Genomic DNA, 27,043 nt, shown 5'->3' with positions numbered 1-27,043 from the left:
ATGTTGGTATCAAAGGACAAGAGTCACCAGCAATTTGCCAGTGGGGTTAAGAATATTGTCAGCATTATTTCTGAGTTATTTCTGATTGAATAATAGTAGGTTAAGCATGAAGGTCCATCAAAATGGCCATCTTCTCAGAAAGTGGAATGAGGGTTGCCAGTGGCTGGGGAGGGGAGGGAGAAATGGGGAATTATTGTTTAATGCATATAGAGTTTCCATCTGGGAATATGAAAAAGTTCTGGGGGTGGGTAGGGTGATGGTTGCACAACAATGTGAATGTACTTAATGCCACTGAACTGTATAGTTTAAAATGATTAAGATGGTAAATGTTATGTGTATTTGAGCACAATTTTAGGAAATGCCAGTCTTTTGCCCATCAGAAGTCTTGAACAAGTAGGTAGGTTTGTAGATTATTAGGCATTCTGTTCACCAGTTCAAGTTGTAAAATCATACTAGTGGAGTATGATTTTAGGATATCCAGGAGATATACCTCAGAATGTCTTCCCCACCATCCTGTTGCTGATGCTGGAAATTGTCCCAGTAGCAATTAATTCCTTTGGGTTACTTCAAAAGGTATGGATACCTTTAAGATGAACAGTAGTATGGCTAAGAACAGGCTCTTTTACCCTCTCATAAGAGTCCTAGGCCATCAGGGTTTACATGAAATTGAATGGGACCCTCATATGCCCTCCTTAGGTCCTGGATCTTGACACTTCTTGGACTTCTTGGCTTGTTCCTGACTTTGGTTGTTGGTTAAGACCTTGACTGTTCGCTGTTCCATTTAGCTCTTCACCACTCCCAGTCTATTGGTTGGAACTGTTTGGCTTTGTCTGATTGTCTCATCAGTTGCCTCATGGACCAAGTTTGCTATGTGACTACTATTTTCTGGCATCTATCTCCAGCAAGTCCTAGGCTTGGGTTTTATCATATTTTACCAGTGTTCAAGGTCTTGGTTTAAAGTGCCAATAATCCTTGGGGTGCCTAGGTGGCTCAGTCGGTTATGTCGGGTTCCCTGCTCGGTGGGGAGTCTGCTTCTCCCTCTCCCTTTGCCATCCCCCTGCTGTGTGTTCTCTCTCTCTCTCTCAAATAAATAAAGTCTTTTGAAAAATGCCAATAACCTTCAAAGAAGTGGCCCCTGTGCCTTGAACCCTGTAAGAGATTAAATTCCAGAGGGGAAAATATTGGACCGTTTGGTGAAAATGGGAATAGCATGGTTGGTGGGGAAGATAAATACTCAATAATTGGGGACATCAACACCCCACTCTCAGCAATTGATATAATTAGTAGACAGAAGGCAGATGGTTTGAGCAAACCATCAAACAATAGGATCTAATTGACATTTATAAAACATTTAACTCAATAATAGCAGAATATACATTCTTTTCAAGCACCTATTGAACACTCAGAAAAACAGACTATATCCTGGGTCATAAAACAAACTTTATCAAATTTAAAAGAATTGAAGTTGTATAGAGTATGTTCTCAGATCATAATGGAATAAAACCAGAAACCAATAACAGAAAGATAATAGGAAAATCTCCAAACACTTGGAAATTAAATAATACAGTCCTAAATAATCCATGAGTCAAAGAGGAAAGCTCAAAGGGGATTTTTAAAATTTTTAAAGAGATTTATTTATTTATTTGTCAGAGAGAGAGAGAAAGAGAAAGAGCACAAGCAGGGGAGAGGGGCAGAGGGAGAAGCAGACTCCCCGCTGAGCAAGGAGCCCTATGTGGGACTCAATCCCAGGACCCTGGGATCATGACCTGAGCTGAAGGCAGATGCTTAACTGACTGAGTCACCCAGTTGTCCCTCAAAGGGAATATTTAAAAAGATTTATTTATTTATTTATTTGAGAGAGAGAGAGAGAGATGGAGCGAGCATGGCGGGGAGGAGGGCCAGAGGGAGAGGGAGAGAGAGAATCTCAAGCAAACTCCATGCTGAGCATGGAGCCCAATGCAGGACTTGATTCCATGACCCCCAGATCACACCCCGAGCCAAAACCAAGAGTTGGATCCATAATGACTGTGCCACCCAGGCACCCCTCAAAGGGAATTTTTTAAAGTATATGGAAGTGAAAAAAGAATGAAAACAATACTTATCAATATTTGTGGGAGGCAATGCTGAGAGGGAAATTTATAATACTAAATGCTTACATTAGAAAAGAGGAAAGATCTCAAAGCAATGATCAAAGTTTCTATCTCAGGTAACTAGAAAAAGAAGAGCAAAACAAACTCAAAGCAAAGAGAAGGAAAGAAATAATAAAGAGCAGAGATCAATGAAATTAAAAACAGGAAAACAATAGAGAAAATTTGAGACTCTGGACTCTGGGAAACAAACTGAGGGTTTCAGAAGGAAGGGCGGTGGGGGGAAAGTGTAGCCGGGTGAGGGGTACTAAGAAAGGCACGTGTTGTGTTGAGCACTGGGTGTTATATGCAACTAACGAATCTTTGAACACTACATCAAAAACTAATGATGTACTATGTGTTGGCTAACTGAACATAATATAAATAAATAAATAAATAAATAAATAAATAAATAAATAAATAAATAAAATATAACAAAAAAACCCCAAAAGTTATCCAAGAGGAATTAGTGAAATTGGTAATTCTTTAGCAAAGTTGACAAAGATGAGAAAAGAAAAAAAAAAAGCACAAATCACCAATATCAGGAATGAAACAGGGATATCAGAACAGATCCTGTACCTATTAAAAGGATAAAGGGGAATATTACAAACAACTTCATGCTCAGAAATTGCAAACTTAGAAGAAATGGACCAATTCCTCAAAAACCAGAAGCTGCTAAAACTTAGCCAAGATTAGGGCGCCTGGGTGGCTCAGTTGGTTAAGCGACTGCCTTCGGCTCAGGTCATGATCCTGGAGTCCCAGGATCGAGTCCCACATCGGGCTCCCTGCTCAGCAGGGGGTCTGCTTCTCCCTCTGACCCTCTTCCCTCTCGTGCTCTCTGTCTCTCATTCTTTCTCTCTCAAATAAATAAATAAAATCTTAAAAAAAAAAAAAAAAACTTAGCCAAGATTAAATGGTTAACCTAAATGGTCCTATAACTAGAAATTGAGTTTGTAATTAGATAGCTACCTGAACAGAAATCTCCAGGCTGAGATGGTTTTATTGGGAGAATTTTATCAAACATTCAAAGAAGAATTAACACCAGCTTACATAATATCTTGCAGAAAATATTAAAGGAGGGAATACTTTCCAACTCATTTTATAAGGCGAGTAATCCCCTGGTTCTAAAACCAGGCAAAGACAGTGCACACACACAAAAACTACAGACCAATATCTCATGAAATTATATGCAAAAATCTTCAACAAAATTTTAGCAAATCAAATCTAACACTGTATAAAAAGAATAATAGACCATGAGCAAGTGGTATTTATTCCAGGTATGCAAGGCTGATTGAATATTTGAAAATGAATCAATGTAATCCACCAGTCCAACATCATATGATAATATGAATTGAGGCAGAAGAAACATTTGACAAAATTTAATACCTATTTATGATAAAAAATTTCAGTATATTAGAATCAGTCATGAACTTTCTCAAACTATTAAAATACTATAGCTAACATCATTCTTAATGGTGAAGGACTGAATGCTTTTATGCTAAGATTGGGAAGAAGACAAAGATGTCTGCTCTCACTACTTTTATTCAGTATAGTACTGGGAGTTCTGGCCAGTGTGATCAAGCAAGAACAAGAAATAAAAAGGATACAACTGGAAAAGAAGAGATGAAACTGTTTTTATTTGCAGGCAACATGATTGTCTACCCAGAAAATCTAAAAGAATCTACAAAAAAAACCTTCTAGAACTAAGCAAGCTCAATAAAGTTGAAGGATACAAAACCAATACACAAAAATAAACTGCATTTTTTTATACTGACAGTGAACCAAAATAAAAATATAATACTTTTTGCAATTGTTGCAAAAAAGAAGTACTTATGTATAAATTTAACAAAATGTGCAGAACTGTATGCTGAAAATTACAAACTGCTAATGAAAGAAATGAAAGAAGCTCTAGATATTTGCAGAGATATAATGTAGATTGGAGAACTCAACACAATAAAGATGTCAATTCTCTCTAAATTGATCTATAGGCTTAATGTAATTCTTACCAAAATCTCAGCAGTTTTTTTTGTAGACACAGAAAAGCTTGTACTAAAATTCATAGGGAAAGGGAAAGGCTCTGTAATAGCCAGAACAAATTTGAAAAAAAAGAATAAAGTAGGAGAAATTATTCTTCCTGATGTTAAGGCTCATTATACAGCTACAATAATCAGGACAGTATGGTATTTGCAGAGGTACAGACACACAAATCAATAGAACAGAATAGAGAACCCAGAAAGAAATCCACATAAATATACTCAATTAATTATTTACAAAGGAGCCAAAGCATTTTGGTGGAGGAAGGATAGCCTTTTCAATAAATGGTGCTGGGGCAATTGGATAGGCAAAACACTGGCCATTGACCTAAATCTCACACCTCATACATTAATCAATTCAAAATGGATCATGGACTTAAATGTGAAACATAAAACTATAAAACTTCTAGAAAAAAAGGAGGAAGTCTTTGTGATCTTGAACTAAGCAAAGAGCTCCTAGATTTGATATCATCAAAGCAAAGTCCATAGAAGGGAAAATTGGACCTTATCAAAATTAAAAATTTTTCTTTGTGAAGCACTCTGTTAAGAGGGGTGAAAAAGACAAACCATGAGAGACTCTGGACTCCAGGAAACAAACTGAGGGTTACAGAATGGAGGGGTTTGGGGGGATGGGGTGACTGGGTGGTGGATATTAAGGTAGGCATATGTTGTGATGAGCACTGGGTGTTATACGCAACTAATGAATCATTGAACATTACATCAAAAACTAATGATGTACTATATGTTAACTAACTGAACATAATATAATAATAACAAAAAAAGAAAAAGACAAATTACAGAAAATTACGGACTGGGAGAAAACAGTTACAAGTCACATATCTGAACATATGAAGTACTCTCAAAACTCAGTATTAAAAAACCAAACAATCCAGTTAGAAAATGGGAAAATGACATGAACAGACATTTCTGAAGAGAATACACAGGTGACAAGCACATGAAAAAGTGTTCAAGTTCAACATCATTAGGCATTAGAGATGCAAATTAAAATCATGAGATATCACTCATACCTTTCAAAATGGCTAAAACAAAAAATAGTGATAACACCAAATGCTGACAAGATTGTGGAGAAACTGGATCACTCATACATTGTTGGTGGGAATGTAAGATTATACAACCACTCTGGAAAATAGTTTGGCAGTTTCTTAAGAAACTGAACATGCAGGGGCGCCTGGGTGGCTCAGCCAGTTAAGTGTCCAACTCAGTTTAGGCTCAGGTCTTGATCTCAGGGTTGTGAGATCGAGCCCTGCATCAAGCTCTGCACTGGGCATGGAGCCAGCTTAAGATTCTCTTTCTGCTTCTCCCTCTGTCCATTCCCCCTCCCTCTTTAGAAAACAGAAACAAAAACAAAAACAAAAACAAAAAAAAAACGCTCAAAAAACCCCCTAAGCATGCAATTACCACACCACCACTAATTGCATTCTTGGGCTTTTGTCCCAGAGAAATGAAAACTATGTTTACTCAGAAACTTGTGAAGGAATGTTTATAGCAGCTTTATTAATAGCCCCAAACTGGAAACTCCACAAATGCCTTTTAGTGGGTGAATGGTCAAACACACTGTGGTACATGCATACCATGGAATACCACTCAGTGATAAAAAGGAATCACATAAAAAAAAAAAAAAAAGGAATCACATACCTGTACCTCTGAAACAAATAATACATTATATGTTAAAAAAAAAAAAAAAAAGAAGATAGTAGGAAGGGAAAAATGAAGGGGGGGACATCGGAGGGGGAGAAGAACCATGAGAGACTATGGACTCTGAGAAACAAACTGAGGGTTCTAGCGGGGAGGGGGGTGGGGGGATGGGTTAGCCTGGTGATGGGTATTAAAGAGGGCATGTATTGAATGGAGCACTGGGTGTTATATGCAAACAATGAATCATGGAACACTACATGAAAAACTAATGATGTAATGTATGGTGATTAACATAACATAATAAAATAAAAAAATTAAAAATAAATAAAAAAGAATTTGTAAGTAAAAAAAAAGGAATGAGCTATTGAGACACACTCAACTTGGATGAACCTAAAGGATATTATGCTGAGTACAAAAAAAAAAAGTGCCAATTCCAAAAGGACACATGTTACATGATTCAATTATAAAACATTTGTGAAATAACAATCACAGGGATGGAATGGTTGCTGGGGATTAGAGATGTCCAGGTAGAGGGAAGAAGGGGATGAATGTATCTATAAAAAGGTAGCATAAGGGAGTCTTGTGGTGATGGACTCGTTCTGGCTCTTGATCGTGATGGTGGTTACATGAAGCTGGGCATGTAATAAAATTGTATAGGGCAGCACACACACACACAGGTGTATAACTGGTGAAATCTGAATAAGCACTATGTGTATCATGTCAATTTCCCAGTTTTGATATTGCATTATAGGGTAATAGTTACACAAGATGCCAATATATGGGAAGGGTGGGTGAAGGGTGCACAGGCCTTGCTTGTATATTTCGTTGTGATTTCCTGTGAATCTATAGTTATCCCAAAATAAAAAGTAAAAAAAAAAAAAAATGCCAATAATCCTCAAAGGGATGACTTCTAAGGCCCAGATGGGAAAGTATAGATTCTTGGGTGAGGGACAGAGCTGTGATGGTAGGTCGGGGAGAGAATATTAAAAAGGGAGAAGGGGAACAAAAAGATTTCCAAAGAAAAATTACAGTATTTCTCATTTATTTCTGGGGCCAGGACCTGCCAGGATATTATATTGAAGTAGTTTCTGAGTTAGGGGGCGCCTGGGTGGCATAGTCAGTTGAGCGTCCAACTCTTGATTTCAGCTCAGGTCATGATCTCAGGGTGGTAAGATCCCCTGTGTCGGGGCTTAAGACTGCTTAAGACTTAAGACTGTCTCTCCCTCTCCTTTTGCCTCCACCTTTAAAAAAAAAAAAGTTTCTGAGTTGGGGTTGTGGGAACAGAGCTTTGAAAGACATGGGACATGTTTTTAAATTTTATTTATCTAAAAAATTATTTTTGAACAATTAAAAATACAGAAAAGTAAAAAGAAGAAAATTAAAGTCTATTCATATTCTCAGTATCCAGAATTATCCATTGTCAACAGATGGCCTATTTGTTTCCAATCTTCTTTTTTTCCTCTTCATTTTTTTTAAAGCTTTTATTGATTTATTTGACAGAGAGATAGCACAAGTAGGCAGAACGGCGGGCAGAGGGAGAAGAAGCAGGCTTCCCACCGAGGAGGGAGCCCGACGCAGGGCTTGATCCCAGAACCCTGGGATCATGATCTGAGCTGAAAGCAGACGCTTAATGACTGAGCCCCCCAGGCACCCCTTTTCCTCTTCATTTTAAAGAAAAATCACCCTATTGTTTTCTCTGAAATTATATTTTTGGAGATGTGTAGGAGAGATGGGAAGAAAGGAAGCAATAACAAAAGCCAAGATCCTTATTCTATCATCTTACTTTTTTGTTTTGCTTATTTATTTTGATCCCTTCTTTTCTGCCTGAGAAAGATAGGCTGACTTACTTGAGCTCTCAAAGAGCTCTTTAACTGCACTTATTCAGGGGGATACTTTATGGTACCCTGACAATCTGGTTTACTGTTAAGGAGCAGATGTCCATGGTATAAAACTCAGACAATAACTGACTTTGGAAGCTCAATAAAGACAGATAATTTTGAATGCGTATAGCATGTAGAAATGGTTAACTACTGGAGAGTGTGGTAATTGTTCATTATAGGCATAGGGTGGGAGGTTAATTTGCTGTTTTCTTGCTGGTTATCCAGATAGTTTCCACTCTGGTAATTTACTTTTTAATTCTAATAAAGTGAATTTAGAAATCCCAAACCTTACTGGATATCTGAACTGTTAGTATCTGAAAATAGGGAAGAAAATATATGTTCTTCGTGTGACATACATTCCACCTGCAGCTGGTACATCTGTCTGCTTGGAGCAAAAGATTTGAAAGCGGAAGTTTGATCTTCTCGACCTTTCCATTTTGGCTTTATTGGAAATCGACTTGTTATCTGTGATTAAGATACCAAATAGTTATCTTGGAAAAAATGATGGAATTCTGGAAAATAAAATGTTCTTTAGGAAGGATAGGTGCTGGAGGGGAGGTGGGTGGGGGGGATGGGGTAATTGGGTGATGGGCATTAAAGAGGGCACATGATGTGATGAGCACTGGGTGTTATACACAACTGATAAATTACTGAACGCTACATCTGAAACTAATGATGTACTATATGTTGGCTAATTGAATTTAAATAAAAAAAGAAGGAAAAAAAAGGAAGATTATGGAGAACTGTGGATATACAGGGAATTTGGAAGGCCAAGAGCACAGGATTGAAAATGAGAGCTTGACCTGCAAGGTGGTACAGAGGCATACTTGTGCATCGCAAATGGGCCTTCTGGCGGAGAGAGTACAAAATATGGAATGTTTAAGACTGAGAAAAAGGGTCTGAACACAGAGGGGACTGTTGCATTTTTTGGGAACAACTTTATTGAGATAAAATTCACATACCAAACAATTCACCCATTTACAGTGTACAATCCATTTTATTGTTTTGTTTTTTTACTTTTTTTTTACAATCCACTTTATTCACAGAGCTGTGCAACCATGATCACAGTCAATTTTAGAACATTTTTACTTCCCCAAAAAGAACCTCCATACTTTACCCCCAGCCCCCAGATCTAGGAAACCACTAATCAACTTTTTGTCCCTATAGATTTGCCTTTTCTGAACATTTGATACAAACATTTCATATAATATTTGCTTTTTTGTCATTGGCTTCTTTTATTTAGCATAATGTTTTCAAGATTCATCCATCTTGTGGCATGTATCAGTACTTCTTTCCTTTTTGTATTCCATTTGATATTCCTTGTATGGGTATACTATATTGTGTTTATCCATTAATTAATTGATGGACATTTGGGTTGTTTCCACCTTTGGGCTATTATGAATAATACTGCTGTAAATATTCATGTACAAGTTTTTGTGTGGACATATATTTTCATCTCTCTTGGGAAGAAACTAGGAGTAGAATTGCTGGGTCATATGGCAACTACATGCTTAACTGACAGACTGTTTTAGAAAGTGTACCATTTTGTATTCCCTCCAACAGTGTATGAGGGTTCTGATTTTTCCACATCCTTGCCAATACTTGTTATTGTCATATTTTTTATTATAACCATCTTAGTAGGTGTGAAGTGGTATCTCATTGTGATATTGATTTTCATATTCTCAGGGATTAATGATGTTGAGCATCTTTTCATGTGCTTATTAGCTATTTGCATAGCTTCTTTGGCAATATGTCAATTCAGATCCTTTGCCAATTATTAAATTGGGTTGTCTTTTTGTTATTGAGTTGTAAAAGTTCTTTATATAGCCTAGATTTAAACCCTCTATCATATATATGATTTGCAAATATTTTCTCTCATTCTGTGAATTGTCTTTTCATTTTCTTGATAGTGTCCTTTGATGCACAAAGCTTTTAATTTTTATGAGGTCCAGTTTATCTTTTTTTCTTTTGTTGCTCATGCATTTGATGTCACATCTAAGAAGCCATTGGCAAATCTGAGGTTATGAAGATTCTTCCCTGTTTTCTTCTAAGACTTTTGTAGCTTTAGTACTTATATTTTGGTATTTGATTCATTTAGAGTCAATTTTTGTACATGATGTGAGAGAAGGGTCCAAGTTATTTTTTGCATGTGGCTCTCTAGTTGTGCCAGTGCCATTTGTTGATCTCTAGTGGATTTCTAACCAATTGTACATCCTGCATTTCAATCCATGCTTTAGGCACCTTGATGACTGAGTCCATCCACTTTTTAGGGAGGCAGAGCTGCTTGTGGAACAAATGAGCCCTGTCTGCAGAGGGAGTCTTCCAACCTATGTGGAACTTCAGGTGAGGCAGAAAGGCAAGACTACAGTGGCAGCCACTGAGGTGACTTGAAGTCTGGTTAAGGATCAAAAAATCCAGGTCAGCTCCTTGGAATGCTCCCGCTCTGGTGAGGAGATGCCCCCTGTGTACTTGCTCTAGCCTGTGCCCTGGAGGCCGAGCTTCCTCAATGCAGCTACTTTAGACCTGTTTAAGCTTATTGGGTATCTGTAGGGGAAGGTATACATTTTAGAACTAGCAGCTCTCTTTGAGACAGACACTTGATTTCCTCTCAGATTTACATGTTTCTTACACTTTCTGTTTTCTTGAATAATATCTTAGCCTCTTCTTACCAGATAAGGAGCTAATGTTTTAGTATAAGAGACCAAATAGGGAATTTGGGGAAATAATATGGCAGGAGGAGCTGATGGAAAGAGTATTAAGGCTGGGTCCTCATCTTGCCATTACCTTTAGTTGGCAATGGACTTGGACCAGATAATAATGATAGTGACTATATTAGCATTTTAGGGCTGCCATAACAGAATGCCACAGACTGGGTGGCTTAAATAACAGGAATGTATTTCCTCACAGTTCTGCAGTCCGAAGGCCCACGATCAAGGTGTCAGAGGTGTTGTTTCTCTTGAGGCCTCTGTCCTGGGCTTGCAGATAGCCACCTTGTTGCTGTGTCCTCACGTAGTCATTTCTTTATGTGCTTGCATCCCTGGTGTTCTCCCCTCTTCTGATAAGGACACCAATCATATTGGATGACGGTCCACCTGTATGACCTCATTTAACTTAAAAACATGTTTGTAATGTTTTGTTTTCTAAGCATTATGATGTGAACGATGAACAGAGTATTTTTACTAAAGATTTGTTTGAATTGGGGCGCCTGGGTGGCTCAGTTGTTAAGCGTCTGTCTTTGGCTCAGGTCATGATCCCAGGATCCTGGGATGAGTTCCACATCGGGCTCCCTGCTCGACAGTAAGCCTGCTTCTCCCTCTCCCACTCCCCCTGCTTGTGCTCCTGGTCTTGCTATCTCTCTCTCTGTCAAATAAATAAATAAAATCTTAAAAAAAATTTCTTTGAATTTTAAAAATAATCTACAAAAGCAGAGAGAACAGAAAAACCCACTCCCATGTATCTATCACCTTGCCTCAAAAAGTATCAGCTCATAAACAATCTGATTCCCATGGAATTAATCTGCAGCAGATTCCAGAGACCACATAATTTTATCTCTGGGTATTTTAAAAAATGTTTTCCCAGTTTTATTGAGATATTATTGACATATAACATATGTAAGTTTAAGGTGTAAAATATGATGATTGGTATGTGTATATATTGTGAAAAGATTACCACAATAAAGTTGATGAACACCTCCATCTCCTTACATAATTACCATTTTTGTGTGTCTGGTGATAACTTTTAAGGCCTACTCTCTTGACAGTTTTCAAGTATATAATATAATATTATTTATTATAGTCACCATGCTGTACCTAAGATCCCCAGAACTTATTTATCTTAGGGCAGGGAGTTTGTACCTTTGACCAGCATCTCCTTATTCCCTTTCTCCACACCACTCCAGTCCCTGGCAACCACCATTCTACTCTATTTCTTTGAGTTTGGCTTGTTTAGAGTTTACATATGAATGAGAACATACTGTATTTGTCTTTTCCTATCTAACTTATTTCACTTAGTATGATGCCTTCAGGATCCATCCATGTTACCACCATAAGGCATGATTTCCTTCTTTTTTATGGCTGGATAATATTCCACTGTATGTAATACCACATTTTCCTATTCATTCATCCACTGATGGACACTTAGGTTCCATATCTTGACTATTGTGAATAATGGTACAATAAACATGAGAGTGCAGATATATGTTCAAGGTAATTTTCCTTCAGGTATATACCCAGAAGAGGGATTACTGTATCATATTGTAGCTCCGTTTTTAATTTTTTGAGGAACCTCCGTACTGTTGTCCTCCTCTAATCTTAATTACCTATTTACCAGCCCTGTTTCCAAATACAGTCACACTGGGGGTTAGGGCTTCAACATGAAAATTTTCGGGTGGACACAATTCATTTCATAACAATGGTGATGGTGATGATAAGGATGATGATCTACAATGCAACATTTATTAAGTCATCACACATACCAGACACTGTTATAATTGCTATCAATGGATTATCTCATTTAATTTTCACAACAACCCTATGAAACAGGTACTATTATTATTATTATTATCTCCTTTTATAGAGGCACAAAAACTGCCCAAAGAAACACACCCACTGAGTTATAGGGTTAGGACTTTGACTGTAAAGTCCAAGTTCTTACCTTCTAAATTATTCTGTCTTTAGACATCTGAAAGACTCATGTTATCCATGCATTCAGTGGATTAGTATTGCTTAGGATCTCTTTTAGTCCTGATATTCAAGGCTTTATTTGACTACGCTTTACTATTTATTGAATAAACTACTTCTTTTTTTAAAGATTTTATTTATTTATTTGACAGAGAGAGAGAGAGCAGGAACACAAGCAGGCAGAGTGGGAGAGGGAGAAGCAGGCTTCCTGGCGAGCAGGGAGCCCAACGCGGGGCTTGATACCAGGACCCTGGGATCATGACCTGAGCGGAAGGCAGATGCTTAACGACTGAGCCACCCAGGCACCCCGTGAATAAAGTACTTCTAAGGAAGGCCCAGTGTTAAGTGCTTTGGAAGATGATGACATGCAGCTGGTTTTACTCTAAAATTGCATCCCTGTGCCATTCCCTGGTTCCGTACATTATTGCTTATGGTCAAATCTCTTGTTTGGAACCTTGTCTGCTTTTGGATGCTTGTGACATACCCACTTGCCTGAGTTTTCTTCTGGTACCTTGACTTACCACACAGAACAATTCCTCATGGATTTGAGTTCTCCTTTGTTTTCAGCAGGGTTTCTCTGAACAGGGGATCTACCTTTGAATTCAAGTCCCTGCTCCCAGTGACTGTGTCTATTGCCACCTGACTGCCTGTACCTCTACCATTCACCTGTTGTAGGCCTCAGATGCCCCCCTTCTTCTCAGATGGGGTGCGAGTTGCTGACCTGCTTTGCTCCAGGAAGCCTGTGCCATGCCTGCCCCCCTGTTCTCTTGACTTGACCCATCCCGGGAGCTGTATGACATTTAAGAGATGAGGAAGATGGGGGCCAAATACTTGGCTTTAAACCCATAATACCCTGGGTCATTAAAATAATGGCATTACATTTTTAACTTTCAGCTTGTTGCAAGATTACATTTCAGGAGGTGTCCCAGTTGCCTGCCAGTTACTGCTTTTATGTCTTGGGATTTTTAGCAGCCTTCAAGCACATGCTGGTATTTCAGATTCGCTTGGTGCAATTAAAGACATTGCATGACTGCTAGTTTCTCCTCCCCCTCCCAGATCAATTGTAGAATTAACTTGATTAAAACATTTATTAAGTGAGATTTAATAGATTCCAGTAATGCTTGTGTGTGTGTGTGTGTGTGCACTCATTATCTATTTCTTCTATGTGTGCCAAGAATGGCCATGTGCATAGAGAATTGTTCATGGAACTTGCTTTATTCTGCAATTTACCAGCAATGTCAAATTAAGGGGTTTAATGGATTCCTACACAGAAATTCCTAGTGTGGTGTATTAGCAGCGAGTTTCATTAAAAAGGGCTATTTTTCTCTACTGGGATTTTAGTCAAGAGACAATGTTTATTTTTTCAGTGGAAAATTGATTGTAACTAAGAGGATACTTGGCTTGAAAGTGGGGAATTATCATATCATATGATTAAATGAAAGCTTACCTTGTTATAAGGTAACTAGACATATCCCAGTAGAATTGAGACAATGTTTGATTAAGCCAGATTTTCCTACTTTATATTCAAGGAACAAATTAAAGAATAATTGAGATCCTTTTCAGATCTTTTATAAGCTGCATATATAAAGCTTCAGCTCCAGGTGGCAAAGCAATTAGCTGATGAATAAAATCAACCCCACTGTCATTCGTCAGATGTTTAAATTCTATAAACCAGATAAATTAATGTGTTCCTTAAGCCAAATAAACGGTCATGCTCTCCATGTTACCACTAAATTCCCTGGGGGAAAGGTTGGACGCATGTTCATAGAATGGCTAGGATCTGCTTAATCAGAAAGGTTGAAATTAAGTTGCCCATTTGATTTTCTGAAATAAATGTCCATCTGGCACAAAACCTATTTTCCAAGCAAAGTTGTTAGACATGATGGTTTGGCTTGTTTAGTAAACTAAGGATAGGCTGGACCTGGTGTTGCAGTCTTTGGCTGAATGGTTAAAGATCTGTTTCTCTGTACTTGGTGTTGAAATTATTTATAAGCAATTGAAAGTGCTCTGGTTTCATTTATTCTTTGCTCCCAAGTATTAATGCAGAGAATTACAACCTCTACTGCCTTTGTGCTTCCTGATTTATTTCTTGGAGATGAATTTCCTGAATAAGTAGAACTTATTGCCATTGAATGATCACATGGTGGGTTTTTCTGACATTGACGTCTAGATAAGGTAGACCTAAGGCCCAGAGGGCATTATTTTATTAGCTGGTAACTAACTTTGGTTGGCCAGTGCTGCCATTTTCTTTCTAAGGATTGCTTTCAGGCCCTGCTCACTGATGTTTTACTCTTTGCCACCTTGTTTTGCGTGGTGTCAATACCTCGATCATTGTGGATGCTACTCAAAATGTGGTCCTGTGACCAGCAGCATCAAATTCACCTGGGAGCTTGTTGGACATGCAGACTTTCAAGTCCCCCCAACCTATTGAATCATAATTTGCATTTTTTTCAGGTTTATGAGACATTAAAGTTTGAGAAGCACTGGGTTAGAGGATATCACCTCTTCAAATATGGCCAGGGTTGGAGTTATGAAATGAAAGCATGTAGCCAATGGGAATACCTACTTGGTTGATTTTCTGAACCTTAAAGTCTCTGTTCTTTTTAATATTTTATTTCCATTAGCTGCTAACACTTAAAAAAGAGGTTAACAAAAAAGAAGAGCTAGAATTCATTTATTACAATATTGAATATTGGAGTCCAGCATTCTTCAGGAACTGTAACAAAAATTGGCAATTATTTATAGAAATTGAATTTAGATCTTGCAGTCATTACCAAGAGATCTCTAGGTGAATTTTCTTGTTGAACTGCCAGCTAACTATCTATTAAGTGCAAAATATTGGTCCCAATATGGCACAGTAGAAAGACAACTGGATTGGATGCTCAGGCACCAACATATCATCTGGTTATGGGCAAGCAGTTTCACTTTGAGCTTATTTCCTTGTCTCAAAATGAGGGATGCTGAAGCAGACAATTCTAGGATCTCTTTAAGGTCTGGATGTTTATGGTTTGATGTGACTGTGTGGGAACCTGAGTAAGACGTTTTGAATATATTAAGTCAGAATTATTCAGTGGCTGGAAACCAACCCCACACAGGTTCTCTGATGCTGTTTGAGTAGTATCATCCCTCGGATTCATTTCACAGCAGTTTAGAAATTATTTAAGTACCTGATCTCCCAAGAATTAAGAGACTGATCTCTGAGTGTGATGTAGCAGTGTGTGTGTGTGTGTGGTGTGTGTGTACACATTTGCAGCTTATAGTGGTTATGTGAATATTCATGTTGCACGGAGACTGGAGGGAATGAAGCAGCATAAATATGTTTTAATGCAAGGAAGAATATGAAACTCATGAATAGCAGAATGAAGCAAAACTCAACACAATATTTGCTGTAAAATGAAAATTTGATATTTTCCCAACCCCTGGTGTGTTGTATACTGTTATTGTTTTTATTTTTTTAACCACAATCTGTCTTCTTTCTCTCTTCCTTCCTCAATATGTTTTATTTTGGTTTTCATTTTTCATTTGGAGGCTTACTTTGGGTTGTATGTGTGTGCTGCAGAAGTTGGGGTGATTATCTTTTGTTGAAAGGAGGCATGGCTTCAAGATTTGAGAAAGTGTGAAGTTGGTTGTTCTCCTGTGTTCTCTTGTATTTGGACAGCAGTCTTGTCCAAAGGTTGTGTAGGGTAAGAGATGACCTGTGAGGCTCCTTCTCATCAGGGAATTGATTTGCTTACTGATTCATTTGAAGTCTCCTTTCTTCTTTCTTAACACAAAACTGGATTAATTGCCTACTATGTGCTTAAAACTGGAGATGTAAAGAGGAATAAAATGCCATCCCAACCCTTAAGGGCTCATATATAGTAGAAGAACGCATGGTCTGTAATTTCCATCTCCACTGATAGCTCTCACTCTGAGTTTTATTGTAATGTGAGCATATAAGAAAAGTCATAATGGTTATTTGAGAGCAATTTCATTTTCTGGTTACATAGTGTTTACTCAAACTCGTGCACGGATGTGTGTGTGTGTTTGAGTGTGTGTGTGTGTGTTTGTGTGTGTGCTGAAGGCTTTGAGTAACAGCTTAAGTGATATTCATAAACCAGATTTCTGGTCTCCAGAGAAAGGCAGTTCTCAGGGCAAAGTATGATGTGTTTGGGTAAGTGGGTTTATGTCTTAAAATGAGTATGTTAAAATACATCCAGGGATCTTTAAGGAGGCTGCCTTACTGGGAATCTTCTGGCTCTTAAAATTGATCTTTACATTTTCTCTGTATTTTGATTCTGGAGAGATAAATTTTCTTTCTAAAGTTTTACAGGCATGAGGCTATGCTTTGTGGATGCAAAGGTGTGCCATTCTAGGGGAATCGTTCTCAGACTTCAAAGGGCAAAAATATGATGTACTATACAGTGACTAACTGAACATAATAAACCCCCCGAAAAAACCCCCCTAAAAAACCCAAAGGGCAAAAATACCACCGGAAGGCCTTGTTCACAATGCAGATTCCCACCCTGACTTCTTCGCATCTCAAGTTCTGATATGGTAGGTATGGGATGGGGCCTAGTACTCTGTATTTAAACAAACTCCTCTCAGTCATTCTGATTTAGGTGGTCTGTAGCTGTGCTGCCGAACACTGGCATAACATTTCTTCATTTGGATCATACAGGTATAAGCCTACATACTATGTGTTTTAAAAGTGTTTTGAAATCTATGATTGAAAGACTGCTATGCCAAGTTACTAGTTTCACGATCTTACAAATGAATAGAAGACTCATGAGGCCAATTACATGATGTTCAAGAATTTAGGCTCTGTAGTCAGACTGCCTGAGTTTTAATTCCCATTCCTGTGGCTGCTGGCAGCAGGTCCTTGGGCAACTCAACCTCTCCACACTTCAGTTTCCTCAACTATAGAAGAGGGATAATAATAATAATAATATTAATAATAATAATACCAAGTAGTTAGGTTATTGTGAAGATTAAATGAAATAATTTATACAAAATGCTTATCACAGGGCCTGGCACAGATTAAATGTTCGAAAAAGTTTGGATGCCAATGATATTTGTTTGTGCAAATAACAGGAAACAAAAATTACACTAAAGGGAATTGCATATTTTTATGTCACAACTTTCTTCCTAGGTAACTGTGAGCACCTTGCAAAGAATATCAAGTTAATTAGCATAGATTTCCCAGGAGATAGTCAAGGGTTCTTTAGCCACTTTATAGTAGCTCCTTTGAACTGCTTATGTCATATTTGTGTTAAATCATGTTGATAGTTCTTTGTCCCATTGGGTGGGTGTCTAGGTCTCTTCCAACTCTGGCCACATAGACTGATTTCACTCACAGATGAGTAGGGTGTATCTTCCTCCTCCAGGGAGTGCACACATTTTCTTTTGATGAGATTGTCATTTACTTGATAAAGTGGAACAGATAATCTCTGTTGATCATGATTAATGGACTCGACAGTCATGGTTTGGAGAAAATGGCTGCCATGGTCTCTGATCAATAACTGCAGGGAACGGAGTATTTGAGGGATGAATGGTGGCACCTCCTTCAGAGATACTGGGCTTTTTGACTTTGTTTAGGTTTCTTTATGCCCATGTACTCTCCTCTAAATAGGTGTAAGCCTCATTTAAAGTGAAAGTTTGAGATTGGCTTGATTTAAGATGGCCTGTTTCCCAGTGTTATGAAAATGCCAGCATAGACTGGATTTTTGGTTGTCTTGCTAATTGAATTGAAGTATTACCAGAATGAGAAATGATGAACAGATTTATTGTTATTTCTGTCTCATACTAAGATCTTCTCCAGTGGTCCTCAAACTGCTGCCCACTGGAATCCCAAACATTTTTCAACCCCCAGAGTTCTGATTTAATTCGTCAGCGGTTTGACCTTGAGACTAGGAATTTTTTTTTTTTTCACACACAAGTGCTTTATTGACTACAATGGTAGATTGACACGTACATAAAACGCTGTGACAGAGGTGACAACCTCAGGCCACTGGCAGCTACTAGTACCCTCCATAATGTTTTATGATCTCTGAAATTGTTTGGGAAATCATCAGTGATCCAGTGACAAAAAAAATGATGAATGAGATGGTCAGAAGGAGGCCAAGACCAGGGCCCAGATGTTCAGGCACTTGGCAGTGGAGGCATAAGTCTGGGCCCCAAACATGTCACCCACCATCTTCCGGTCCCTAGACTTCACGGAGTAGGCGAAGGCATGAAGCCCAGGCAGCACCAGTTCATGAAGATGGTGGGCATGGCTGTCTCACTACGGATGTTGATCACAGTGGTTGTCACGGGAGCTGAGCTCTGGGGCACCCCGAGTACAGCCACCTTGTGCTCCTCCTTGAGCATCTCATAGGTTGGGGGGATGCCGTTGTGGGCACCCAGGAAGAAGTGCTGGGAATTGTGGCTCATGGTGGGAGATGGAGCACCTGTGGTGTGAATGTGGATGCCCGACCGTGCTCTGGGTCCTCGAGACTAGGAATTTGAAATGCTCCTCAGGTAATTCTAATATTCATCCAAGATTGAGAACCTCTGCTTTACAGGATAATTTCACACATTCTCATCTTTGGATTTTTATGTGCACATTCCCTGATATGTCCAATTTGTCTTCCCGGAGTTTTCACATTGCGAACTTTTAAAAATAAAGAGACATTAAAAATTACTTTAAACCACTGGTTCTTGACCAGGGCTGATTTTGCTCCTCAGGGGACATTTGGCAATGTCTTGAGACATTTTTGATAGTTAACAACTGGGCCAGGGGAAAGTGTATCCTACTGGAATCTAGTGGGTAGACACCAGGGATGCTGCCAGACATCCTCCATGCACAGAAGAGCTCCCATAAAAAAGAAGTATCCTGTCCAAGATGTCAGTAGTACCAAGGTTGAGAAACCCTGCCTTAGACTTAATCCTTTCATTTACAAATGGGAAAATATGGTCCAGAGATAAGAGCTTGATTTGGCCAAAGATTTACAAATAATTATTGACAAAATAAAATTCTTAACAATTGTGGCATTATAGTGGAACCCTGTGCTTATACTCCCCCCTCCTTTGAACCTACAGCTGTAGGGAAATTTGTTATCCATCTTATTTCCTTTTCCCTCTCAAGTATCCCCAGGCTCTCAATGGTAGTGATTTGTTTCCTGTATTTTAGTTTTTCAAATTTCTTAAAACAAAACAAAACAAAACAAAACACTAAGGTAAATTGCTCAATCTCAAAAGGCATCACCTTTTTTTTTCTTTCTCTAGGATGGCATTATAACAACTTGGTGCTGGGCTCGGGTTATTTTATTCTAATCGGTAGCTTTGGTTGGGAGTTACATAACCCTATGATTAATTTCAAAAATGGCCAAATGAGGTAATTGTTTCATAAATCTACTTTGGTGAGCAAAATGTAATTTAGGCACCCACAAAATGAAATTATAAAACGCCCCCTTGCTGATGAAAAGGACGGCAGAGTCTCCCCAAACCAGGTTTAGAGGACGGTCTATCCGTGTGTGCATGAGCGCGTGTACGCGCACGTGCGCCTCTGTGCGTGCAGGTGTATATACGGGCTTGAGCGCCGCGGGGTGCAGCCTCTCAGCCCGCGAACTGCTTGAGGGGAGTTTGGGAAGGTGGTGGAGACTTTGAATTCAAGAGCTGTGAGTCCGAATTCTTTTATTTACATATTTTCTCACTGCCCCGTTCTTTACCTCAGCTAAAGTGGCTAACTTGTGGTTATTTCTGAAAGGTAGGATTTGGTATTATGCCTGTTTAAAATATATGTTTTTACTTCTCATTTTTTTCTTTTTTTGAAAACGTTTTTGTAATGAAACCATTTAATCAAATACCGTAACTTCAGAATGACCTGGGAGCTGAAAACACTCAGGCGCCATTAGCAGAGATTGTGTTTCGATTGCTTTGGGGTGGGGTCGTGGAGTGGATATTGTTTAGAGTTGCCCCAGTTGATTCTTACATGCAGCTAGAAACAAGAATCCCAGTCTAAGGGAGTGGTTCTTACACTTGTCTGCGGGTTGTAAGCCCCTGTGGAACTTCAGACAACACTGATGGCCGGTTCCACCTGCAGAGGTTCTGATTTAATTGACCTGGAGTGCGGCTGGGCGTTTTTGGAACATTAAGAATTCCTCAGGTGATTCAGGCATTGGAAGGGCTTGGAGGTATCTCTGAGAAATTTTGGGGGGGGCATCTTATCTTACGAAGCTTCTCCTGTCAATTGAGAATTAATGAGGTGATATTGCTCTAAACTTTGAGCACGACTGATCACAGTATTAGAAATAATGGTCAGTCCCCTTTGGGGTACAGTAACAATCAAAATTACAAAATTACAAGAATTACTAATTATAAAGATAGCTTGCATTTTTAATTGTTGAGAAAAGACAAGCTTGAAGGAGATTTTGCTTATTAAGACTGCTTTACCTTCAGAAACTAAGTAGATTCATAAGGAGTAAGGAGCTGCCTCTGGGGTGCAAACAGTCCTATGCAATAGGTACTGATAATTGCATTTTTAGTCTCCAATTACTTTGGCCTTCTCTTTCCTTTTTGCCTTTTTTTTGGGGAGGTGGGGAGGGCCTCCTTACCCTTGTATGTTAACAGACTCCCACTACTATGAAACCTAGGTTGAATGCTAGACTTTGTTTTGTTAGACCAGCCTGAAGCTTTCTTGGTGTATTAAAAATATATAATGACTGCCCTCTTTGACACGACAAAAGGCCTTCCTGGAGTTGTGAGAGGCTGAGATCTCCAATGTGTTGACCACTTGAAAGTTTCTAGGGCTGGGTTTACAGAGATGGGCTCTTTAACAGTGAGGCAGGCCCTGGTGAGTCTGAAGAGCATCCAGTCATAGCCATTTCTGGCTTCCTGCTTCTCTACAGAAGCCACTTGGGAGCAGTGTGGCCTTGCCTATGAGGGAAGCTTAGGGAGTCTTCCTGGAAGTGACCAGCACATCCAGGGAGCTTGGAGCCCCTGACTGATGACAAGTGAAATATTTCACAGAATATAAATCTTTCAACTTGCTAATGTTCCTTTGGTGAGAAATCAGACAGTGGGTAAGGAGTGGGCAGAATCCTTGCATCAGTGAATAAATGTAAAGGATGGAGCCTCCTGCCTTTGTTCTGTGATGTGATAGTATGAGGTTTGTGGGAAAGAAGATTCTCTGGTTGTGATGGGTTCATTGGTCATAATGGGCTCCTGAATGGGAGGTACTGGTACCTCTCTTTATCTCAATGACAAAAGAAAAGAAACAAAACACACACACAAGGGGGGGGGGAGTGAGAGAGAGAGAGAGAGAAAAGCTATGCCTGTTGTAATATGACTCAGGGCCTTTCAATTCTGCTTTCATAAGAAATAGTATGAACATTTCAATATATATTTGTGCTGGGTCTTTGAACTACATTCTTTACCATGAATGTGCCTCACTTCCAAGGAGATCACATCTAAATTATTATTTTGCAGAATTATTATAAAGTGTGTGTTATTAGCATTGTGTTTGCTTTTTTTTTTTTTTTTTTGGCTCTATGTTGTTATGCTTTCAGATTCTATTTGAAAGGGAGAGAAGGAAGGATATACAGGGAGTTGGAGGTGGAAATCTAGGGAGCAAATGGGCAGAGATACAGGCAAGAGAGAGCAGTGATGACTAGAAAGTTCCCCTCCAAATTACCAAGGTCAAGGAAGGCAGGTATTAAAGTGTGAACCTCTTGGCTTGGTTTGTTGGTTGGTTGTGAATTCTATCTTGAGTAATACCCTTTTCCAGGTATTACTCAACCACAGCATTTGCTCAGTCCCATTGCAGATATGAATCTCTTACTGAAAATAAACCCAACTTTGGGAGAGTAGGAGGAGGAGTTGTAGGGAGAATAAACAGGTCTTGCTGGCAGCTTCAGCCTCTCCCTTAAAGCATGAGGATGTAAGGACCACCTAACTGCCAGCTCTACTATTAAGCACCTGGGGTGAATTCCATATATTGTAAGATGCACTCAGACCCTAGAGATCCAGGGCTCACAGCCAGCCATGACCAGGTACATGAGCCTGCCTGTCTCCCTTGTGGTTCCTTTCTCCAAAGGTCAGAACTAGCCAGTTCCAGTTGGGCCAAGTGATACTGGCAGTCTTAGGAGTTTCCACATCCTAGGCTAGAAGAGGCTTCCCTATGCTCTGGGGGGTGATCTGGTGTTTCTGGAATTCTGAGAGATACTGGGCTTTTCTTGAGCAAAATGGAGATTTCTAGGCAAAATCCTTTAGCTGAGTTTAGCCTAAAAGTCAGCTAGCCATCACCACAGCTGTTTTTCTAGTTGCATTCCCAATGAAACATGGAAACAAAGTTGGATTTCATGATTTTGACTAATAAAGATTAAAAGTCAACTGGACACTGGACTTGTAAGAAAATGCTTCATCATGGAGCAAGATGAACTGCCACAAAGTTTTAGGGGCTCTACAAAAAAAGTGAAACAAGAGCTGGTCCTGGGAATATGCAAATAGTCTATTGTATATTATGACATATAAAGTTCTTCAGATAAAGGAATGTAAGCCATCAGGACTTGCACAGTGACTTTGTACGCTGTTTGGTGTGGCATCATTTATACTTGAGCTTAGGGAGTTTTTATTCTTGCCTGGCTATGAAAATGAAGCCCATAGTAAACATGTATGGCACTGTGGTAAGTACAATAGATGTATATTCTCATTTAATCCTTACAACAACCTTATGAGGTAGGTATCATTACATCTCTATTGTGCAGATGCAAATACTCTCCTTGGAGAGGTTAAGTCTATTGTGTAGCCTCACCTGGATGGTAGGTAGAGGAGTCTTTGGAGCTTGTGTTCTTATAGCTCCCTCCCCCTTTTAGAGGTTCTTTGGAGGGGGGGTACTCCAGGGTGTTGAGCCTCATGGATTTTCCTATTATGGGTTAGTATATGTGAGAGTAAAACCCTATTTAATTAATTAATTAATAAAAAAACCCCTTTTAATTTAGATTGTCCCAACATGTTAATTGTGAGACCAGAGGGCTGAGAGACTCTAGCTCTCTGACAAGATGCTAGGTGAAATGAAAAACTGCTTCTTCAATCTTATTGCTTTAAATAACAATGTTGAATTTCCATGTGGGGTTCTAGTTGTGGGTTTGGACCAACTTCCCCTTGAAAGAAAAGAAGTTGAGAAATTTATAATTCCTAGGAAGAAGAACAAACAAAACGTTTCCTGTGCCCTAACAATAAATCATAAAAACAAAACAAAACTGAAGTAGGATTCCCTCATTTTATAGAGGGATATTTTAAGGACTTTCCCTGTATTTACCTTACAGACTTTGGGCGGCTTCACCTGACGTGTGGGAATAAGATCTGCAGTGGTGCTGTCTCTGAACAAGGAGACTCGATGGCAGGATATCTTGGTAGGTTAGTATAGGGAACAGCACAGTGGCCCAGAATAGCTGGCTCTAGTTCTGGCACCAAGAAGTCTCCTGATTTGAACCAGTCCCCATCATCTTCCTTCAGCTTGTCTGACTGGTTTGCAATGGCAGTAAGATTGCTTGTTCTACTCACCTTGATGGTAATAGATGTTCCTGGGGGACATGTCAAATAATATAAGTTCAGCCTGTAACTTTTATGTTGTGCCACTCATTTGTTCATTGTAAACACTTAGTTCACACTTCCTATATGCCAGGTATTGTGCTTTATTTTAATTCACTTAATTCTTTCAGTAATCCCATGAGGGAGATTTTATTCTTATCCTGATTTTGCAGATAGGAGTTGATTTGCTCAGGGTTACTCACAAGTACAATCAGACTTGAAATCAGGTCATCTGAACCTAGATAGTGTGTTTTTAAAAACTATGCTATATTCCTTCTCTGTCTGACCTCCTCCAAAGTATAATCAGTTTTGACATATTTCTTTTTTGGGGGTTGGATTCTTATTTTTCTGAATAAAGAGGTGATTAAGTTTGCGCAGCCTAGGGGAGGTTAGAACTAGAGCTTGATTATTGCAAGACCTTGTGGCCTTCAGATTTCAGAATTTTGACTTGTGGCTATCTGGAGAGGTTTGAGGACATCTGATGTTTTCATCTTATGTGTTACAAATGCACTACCATTTTTCTCTAAATAATACGATATTAAATCCCAGTGTTGATTTTTGTTAATCATAAAATTACTGTGTAGTAATATCACTCATATCATCAGTGATTTATATGTGGCCTACACCTGAGTTCCTCCTGCAGCAATTATGGGCGTGCCTTTCAACATCCAGAAGAATGTGGGGATGTAATAATCAGTGCTAATCACAAATCTGTTGGTTTTATTAAATTTTTTTCTTATTATGACAACATGTGTTCAGTGAGGAACAAATAGATAATGCCAGAGTGCCAAAAGAAGAAAGATAAAGTCATCCAGAATTGTACCATTCTGTACCATAGCTGTGCTCAAAGCAAGATCTTTAGAGTTTTGTTCATAAGAAGCTGTGATTCAAGAATTTTGTTCATAAGAAGCTGTGATTCAAGAACCAGCCAGGTTGTCTTTTGTGTGTGAAAGCAACAGATATATTCTCTGATAAGCAAAGTTTCAGAAAAGTTCTGTGATAGGCAGTTCTGGGTGAGGTTTTATTTATTTGTCTCTGTTGAAAAAAGTGCTTGAGGATAAATTCCAAGTGACCAAGAGATGGGTTGGTGGTATAGTTGGTGATCAAAATAGGAGAACCAGAGTATAAAAAGACCAGGGCAAACATTGAAACCAGTTAATGTACATCCATTTATATACCTGAATAATTATAAATAATAATTAGGGATTACATATAAAAATCTGTAGTTGTATTTCTGTTTACAAATTAAAAGCAAATGTTAAAAATCATTCTTAGAAGATACATAACAATTATGTGGTAATCTGTATCTACACTTCCAGGTTGTATCATCAATGTATGAGAAGGAAGTTCTGAGAATGGGGTGGGGGGAGGTGGGAGGGAGAGAAGGAGCCAGTTCTCTCGGAACTTGTTCTGCTGCTAAACCTAGTTCACTGTGTGTTTCTCATGGTAACTCTAATGAGGAGAAGTATATTGTCCTGTCTGCTTATGTCTGGTGTCTGAGTGCCCAACTGGTACTAGAGATTAGAAGGCAATTAAAAAATTTTTTTATTTATCTGAGAGAGTGAGAATGAGAGCATGAGCGGGGCAGTGGTGGGGGCAATGGGAGGAGCAGAGGGGGAGGGACAAGTAGACCAATGTGGGGCTCTGTCCCATGCCCTGAGATCATGACCTGAGCTGAAATCAGGAGTTAGACGCTCAACTGACTGAGCCACCCAGGCACCCAGAAGACAATTTTGTTTGGTTTTCCCTGTGTTTTGTCTGAGAGTCATAGTCATTAAGTTGAAACTAGAATTATAGATGTGAGTACATCTCCCTTTGAGGAACAAACTAAATAAATTGGAATTTACCAAAAGATGATGTTCTCTAATTCTGATTGAATTTATACTGAATACTTCTTGAATGTAGCTTTCTCATAACATGGGGGCGGGTACTGGCACTGGACACAGCTTCTTTTGGAAATATTGTTGTTTTAATTTGCTAATATTGTGTGTGTGTGGGTGGGGGGTGGTGAGTAGAGGGAAGCCAGGAGACATTCACAAAGTGTTCAGATGAGGACTGGTAAGAATCCCTCTATGAGTAGGCCAGTTGCAGGAAGCCTAATCAACACTTCAGTGAGGAAATTAGCAGCCTTTCTCCTGGCCTGACTCCTGCTTCTCCTGGTGGTGGCTAAGTTGTCAAGCCTCATTACTGGAAAGTTCATCCTGTTAGATTTCCACTTAGAGCAGGAGGATGTGTTAGGAAATAGCTCAGACTCTGTGGCCATTCTGACATCAGATTTAGACAATGACATTCCAAGTGGTGGTCAAGGAGTTTTTATAGCTTCATTTAAAAATGTGAAAATTAATAACTGACTTAAGTCACCACATGTATGTACTACTGGATTAGATATAGCAGGTTTAATCTTGACTGAATAATGAAACGAGGGTGGCATGTGTTTTAGGGTTGACACAGAAGTAGAAACAAAACCAGCAATGGGCAAAGGCTTGAATATAATTTATTATATACACTAGCTGAGTTATGTTGCATTAATAAACGAAGCTGGAAATCTCAGGTGTTAAGGCAGAAAAGGCTTATTTCTTGCTTTCATAAAGTCCAGTATGGGGTAGGCAATTCTGTGGGCAGCACTTCCTTTGTCTTGTTATGCTGCCATCTCAGCAGGTGGTTTCTGATTGCCAGGGCAAAGGACTAGAGATCAGGTTTTTATGCCATGGTACAGAAAGAACATGTATCACTTCACATATTTCATTGGCTATGACTAGTCACATGGCTGCCTGTGAGGGAGCTAGGGAGTGTAGACTTTTTGTGTGTCTAGAAAGGGGAGAAAACCTGGGTGTGGGTGAGCACTGCATCCCTCTTCTACACATAGGAGGCTACGACATATGGTTGGAGTGGAATCTAAGAGTCTGATATTATGGATATTCAGCAGGGGATGCAAAATTCCTAGGGACTCAAGTATGGGCTACTGCTTTCTTCCTTGCAACAATGACAACTTGCAAGCTCTGGGATCAACTACACATAGGGAGATGGTACAATCCCCTACCTTCAGCTTCTGGCTGTGGGTCAACTTCAGCTTGGATTGATAGGTGTTGAGCCTGACAAGATTGAAATAAATTTTTATT

This window comes from Mirounga leonina, unplaced genomic scaffold (genome assembly GCF_011800145.1).
Source record: "Mirounga leonina isolate KUSES-001 unplaced genomic scaffold, KU_Mleo_1.0 Mir_125, whole genome shotgun sequence".
Classification (NCBI taxonomy): domain Eukaryota; kingdom Metazoa; phylum Chordata; class Mammalia; order Carnivora; family Phocidae; genus Mirounga; species Mirounga leonina.
Note: the sequence above shows the minus strand (reverse complement) of the source record.